Source organism: Sinocyclocheilus anshuiensis, unplaced genomic scaffold (assembly GCF_001515605.1).
Source record: "Sinocyclocheilus anshuiensis isolate Anshui unplaced genomic scaffold, SAMN03320099.WGS_v1.1 scaffold1364, whole genome shotgun sequence".
Lineage (NCBI taxonomy): Eukaryota > Metazoa > Chordata > Actinopteri > Cypriniformes > Cyprinidae > Sinocyclocheilus > Sinocyclocheilus anshuiensis.
This window is the reverse complement of record NW_015544238.1, coordinates 160,583-166,122: the sequence shown is the minus strand read 5'-3', so window position 1 is coordinate 166,122 and position 5,540 is coordinate 160,583.

The window sequence follows — 5,540 nt, the reverse complement described above, 5'->3', positions numbered from 1 at the left end:
GTGTGTGTGTGTGTGTGTGTGTGTGTGTGTGTGTGTGTGTGTGTGTGTGTTTGGTATGGAGTGCAGGTTACAGGAGAAATCCCATTCATTTTCAATAGAGAAATGTATATATTTACATTTATATAAAATATATTATATTTAATAATGTATCAACCTTTCAAGACAGAGATTCTTAGGTCCACTAGTCTGTTAGATCCCTACAGTGCTTGTATGTGTTTTATTTTATTTTTTAAGAAAAATTCAGTAAACTATTACATTTTATAATCAAGTCAGTAATTTTTTTGTATTATTCAGTTACATCATCAGTGCTTCATAGCCAGGATGTGTGTTTTATTGCTTCTTTAAAGGGATTATTTACCTAAAAATAAAAACAAATGTCATAATTTTCTCACCCTCATGTAATTTCAAACTTGTATGAGTTTTTTCTTTTGCTGAACACAAAAGAAGATATTTTGAAGAATGTGGGTAACCAAACAGTTGCTGGTCACCATTTTCAGAATTTTAATTTGTGGGTGAATTAACCCTTTAAGTAGTCTTTCCCCCCCCCTCTGATTCTCAAATGCTTGTTGCCTCTAATCAAATTGTGATTAATCTTGTTGAGCTGGTTCAAGGCTCACAACTAGTTATTGACATATTATTTGAAATCCTTAAGGAGAAAATGAGTGTAAAAAATACTTCCGGAATGAAATCTGCTGAAAAAGTGGGCTGTCACTGCCCAACTTTATTTTTGCATTTCCTTACATGAACCTCTTTGAGAGCCAGAAATAATACATTCAAAATGTCATGTTAAATATTGTGATTGAAATCTAAGAAACTGTTTCAGTGCTCAAGAAAGACATCTCAAATCTCCCAAGAAAATGCCTGAACTATTTGCTTCGGACAGCATGATACTATAGACCAAAAACTTGCAGCAGACCTGCAGCAATGATCCAGCCAGCACCTGAAGTGAGTGAACGCAGGTTTGAAACATGTGCGAGAGGATGTGTTTTGCAGCTGCAGTGCTGATTGCTGCTCATCTGTTCATTTCATCGCCTTGTATTAACTAAATAAGTCTAACATCTATAGAAAGGCCTGGATTAGAATCATCATCAGACTTTCCTTACGATCTGCTGTTGTAGTTATACTCTGTGTGTCTTTGGGTGCTCTGACAGTCCATTGTCTCTCCAAGAAAAGTCTCATGGTCGTCTGTAAATCTGCCAAAGAACGAGAAGCTCTCCTACGCGGATGCCGCTGCGGCCTCGCTGGCCAAATCCCTGACTTGGCCGACACTGTTTGCTTTCTTGGCAGGTGTCTGCAGCTCACGTCTGCTGATTCCATCAGAGGTATTAGTTACTTTACCTTCACCTCTCCACCTCCTCCCTGTGTTCTCATTAAGCATGCAGAATCCATTTGTTTAGTGAGCAGCGGAGGGAGTGACTGTGAGCACACCCAGGCTGCAGATTGATTTATTAACTCTGATTTGTACCTGGGAGATGATCACATTGTCTCTGCTGTTTGAATTTCAATCGGGAAGGGCTTCCCTGCTCACTGAGAATCTTCTAAAGAACTTATCCTAACTGGTTTTGCTTCAGGACCTGGATTTTACATTGGACATGTGGTGACGCAACCGAACAAAATTGAATTTAGTTTTTAATATATTTCCTGTTACATTTACTGTCAAATGTAGGATGGCAACTTGGTCTCTATATAATATTCTGTTCAAAATTGTACTCTACTGTATGTACAGTATATCATTACTGGATATAATGGTCTTTTGTCTTTGAGTGTGATTTTTAAGTACACAACAGATTTAAATAGTTCAAGTACGGTGATACATTACAATGGTAATGTATCATCTTGAACTATTCTGTTTTGTACTTACAAATCACACTCAAAGACAAAAGACCTTCATGAAGTTAAAATAAATTAAACTAATGCAACCGTAATAACAAAATGTTACATAACTTACTCCAATGTACATAAATGATAACAAAATAATAAGAAATGTATATACTTAAAATATAATTGCAGAGGAACTTCTGGGAATGTACTTTTCCTGTTTTTCACAGTAAATTATAAAATGACCATTTTTATATACAAATCGCTTATTTTAGTGTTATTTATATACTATTAGAGTATTTATTAATATTTTAATTAGCTTTTATTTATATATTTTCAGTTTTAATTTTGGTTTGAGTTTTATTAATTGTATGTGCTTTTTTGCTTTATTTCAACTTCAACATGTTTATTTCAGTTAGTTTCCAAGGTAATGTTTTAGTTTATCTAACATTTATACTTTATTTTATTTCAGCTTTATTTCAATTATGATTTTACTAAATGATTTTAGTAGTTTTAGTTAACAGTAACAACACTGGTACAAAAACATATTTTATATCACTGTAAAATTGTGTTAAATTTAGTATAATTAATATATTTTTCTGTGTGTTTTTTAAATTTTTACAGGGTTTTGAGAATGAGGATGTCAGCGTACAGCCTTTGACATAAACAACACCGTTATGAGGTGTTTTTCTTTCCTAATAAAAGGTGATAAGCTTTTTTTTTTTTTTCTATTAATATGATTTGGCTGAATACTGTCTGCAATTGAAAGTAGTGCCACTGCATGTTTGCAACTTATAAAGACACATATTGAAAAGATATTTATTATATAAATTATTTGTTTGGCTATATCTTGTGCGCCAGATGTCTGGATTGATTCAGTCAGCTCTCAGATAATGGTTTATGATGATTCTGCATATTTTTGTTCTTCAGGGGTCGGTGTTATTGGGAAGCACTCTCTCCCTGCCTCCATTTCCTGTCCCGTTTAATCGCTTCCAGGTGAGAGGTGTTCTTCCGACCTCTTCTGGGAATGCTTATTAAAACTGTTTTCCTATTGATACCGTGGGTTTGATATTTACCAGATTTGACAAAGTAAAGATCTCATGTTTGGCATAATAATACAAGGGAAACATAAGTGAATTATTTGGCCTGAATGCTGGAAATATAACATTGTTAAAGTGCAGGCTTGAAACTCAATCCTTGGTCCCACACCACATTTGGTTTTCATTCTTTTTCTCGAAAATGTAACAATAGCACCCAGGGATTAAGTCATGAGGCAGGTCACAGCCAAACCAAACATCCTGCCTCCTACAGAATAATGAAGACAGATGAAAAAAGGAAACAGGTGTAAAGTGTACTTTTTCTTTGTTTTCTCAAGGAGGCATTTTACGCCGAGGTTGTCTTCGAACGAAACGAAGCCCGTGTAAAAAAGAAAAAACACATAGCAAAACAAAACAAGGGATGTTATTCTTCTTTCAACACAAACTGGGTTCCCGGGACGCGAGCTCTCGGGGATGTTGCAGAAGTGATGGGGCTTTCTCCAGATCGCCTCTTAGCCGCTAGGATCGAGTTTCCCGCCAAGGGGGTTGTGACAGCGCTTCTCCCCCAGCAGAGCAGACCTACGACCAGAGCTCGCAACCGCATCCAACAACACTTCGTCTCGGTGACCCGGTCACACTCTCCACACGCCCCTCTCGCTTCAGGGCCACACAAGGCCCGGTTGGCAAAGGAAAGGATAATATTTCTTCAGCTGATACGGCGAGCGGTTTCGAGATGGAGTGATCGTGGTAAGAGAATGAGGTGTGGTAGGTGGAGGTGATGATAGGAAGGAGGGACTAACTGGGAAGAAAAGCTGCTGCGGTCGCACACATTTTCTAAGCCTTATAATTAAAGTGAGATTTTCTCCAGCACGTACAATGGTACAAATTGATTTGGTTTAAACAGTCATTCTGACAGGTGATTTTTGCCTCCACCTAGACATGCATCTTTAAAGCAGTATTCATCGAGAGCCATCCAGTAACACTTGTCATACTCAATGACAGGTGGAGGAAAAGCAAGTAACAAGTGTTCAGCAATGCATGTCTCACTTCATAACCAAACGTACATCAAATGACGTCAATTCCTCTTACTTTAGATCACCGTCGAGATTGGCTTTGACAAGAATGATGGATCACTTCTCAATAACTCAGACCTGCAGAGGCCATTTGCTTGTGCCACACTGTAACACAATCGTCAAATCCGAGAGGGACCCGCAATCTACAGCGGGAGATATTCCTAAATATGTGCTCCTTCGGTCTGTAGTGCAACACATGGTTTTGATGGGCCGATGTTATATTTCCAGAGCTCCTTCAGTGATCGTGTCTTCCCTGGCTGGAGGTTAACTTTTGCACGGGTGATTTATGCACCTTCTGAACTGTGAAGAGTTGGTGGAGGGCTCCTGTATGTCATCGTAGCCTGAGGCCTCAGGCACTTCCTGTTTAAGATGACTTACAGTTCTCTCTCAGTCCTCTGGGCCCATTTTATTGCTGCCCAGCCCCTCGCAGAAGCAGCACCGGGCCTGTGCTGTCACTATGACATCATCAGCACACAGGAAGTGTGTTCATTCCTTACTCATTATATACAAAGATCGGCCGTACTTGAGGAGTGACATCACGGCATCAAGTTCTCTGACTCACCCACACACCTGGAAAGGAAGTCACACTATTTTTTATATTATTTGTAGATATCAACAACACAAAGAACTGCCAGAGGAAGGTTTTCCCACTGAAATGACATTTTCTAAGGCTTTTACATACGATTTCCTCTGTGGTTGCCATCCACTTTAAGAAACATCAGTGTTCTGTTTGTGGTTCTTGCTAAATCAACTAAAACACAGTCAAGCCAATGCCTCTCACTCCCTTACCACAAACTCTTTACTTGCAAATTAAATTTTCATCTAAGGCTCCTTTTTGTTCTTCTGAAATATCCATCAAACAACAGCATGAAACATGAAATATTGAGTCTTTCTATAAATGTACTGGTGGCTTTACGCTTTGATGAACTAACTGTAAATGTCCCCCCCTTTACACGAGATGTCCGTCATTTGGCTGCACCAGTGGTTTGTTAGTGGAGGTATTGGAAGCGTGGATCTGTTATCGTAGAGCTGATGTATGGATGGCAGTCTAACACAAAGCTCTCCATGGGAAAACTCAGACAACGATAGCAGCCTTACATCTTAGAAAGACGCTCTCCCACTCACACAGACAAGTGGATATTCATTGAGCAACAATTGGAGGGTCATGGTTCTGCTGAGAAGTGCTCATTCAGGGCTGTGGAGTCTGGAAGCGGCGTGTGTCTGGTCTCATGGACTGAGAGATAGACGGAGCTCTGATACTCCCACACGTTTTGGAGATAGCAGGCAGATTTCCTGTTCATGAGCAGAAGCTTTGATACAAGCTCTGCTTCCCAATGCCATCAAAGGCTCAGTGAAGACCCACAAGATAAAGATACAGGACTTCAATGACTCGCTGACTCTTTACTGTATGAACAAAAACGCACGCTGGTGAGCATGCTCACATCATGTCCATTTCTTAATTACACAAGCATTATGATGTATGCATTGAAACCCTCACTACGGTACATTCATGTGTGAAGAAATTGTTCCCTTTCGTGGGAATTTCGAACTGCGTCCTCTAGGGGTCGCTATGGGGAACGCCTCGTCGTGACCCGTGTCTGAAGCATACATT